This window comes from Nematolebias whitei, chromosome 13 (genome assembly GCF_014905685.2).
Source record: "Nematolebias whitei isolate Nwh7 chromosome 13, NemWhi1, whole genome shotgun sequence".
NCBI lineage: Eukaryota > Metazoa > Chordata > Actinopteri > Cyprinodontiformes > Rivulidae > Nematolebias > Nematolebias whitei.
Window position 1 is genome coordinate 20,690,989 of NC_056510.1, and position 643 is coordinate 20,691,631.

Sequence of the window (643 nt, forward strand, 5' to 3'; positions counted from 1 at the left end):
CCTTTCCACTGTCGCCTTCATGCTTGCTCAAGATGAGAGTCTGTGATGAAGTTAAATTCAAAGCAGTCTGCTCCTCAGACAAATAATGTTAAATTATTATTTTTATATATGAATGTTTCTGTTCAGTGCCCTGACATGACTATTGTTGTGATTTGGCGCTATATAAATAAACTGAATTGAAATTAATCTAATCATTTTTATCAAATGACAAGAATTAAAGAGTATAAACTGTAAAAAAGATGCTAGACTCTTTGTAAGTCATGCAAATGGAAAATTTATGATAGTTTTACTATTAAACAGTGACTGCATTTTGGACTTTTTTTTTATTCTTATAAACAGCTAAATAACGATTAACTTTACAACGACTAAAACAAGGAACAACTTTTAAGATTTTTATTTATTTTTTGTTAACCTGACGCAGTTTGAAAGACATCCGAGCGCTTCACAAGTTCAAAACATAAAGAAGACAAAAAAAATTGTAACTGTTGACTGAACTACAGCTTTATTATTCAGTAACACAAACATCCTTAAACTTGTTTGCAAATTTTAAGATATTTTTGTGAAAAACTGTTAAAATATGGATCTGTATCTTATAAAAAGTACCTTTTTAAACAAACAAACAAATATGTATATATATATATAT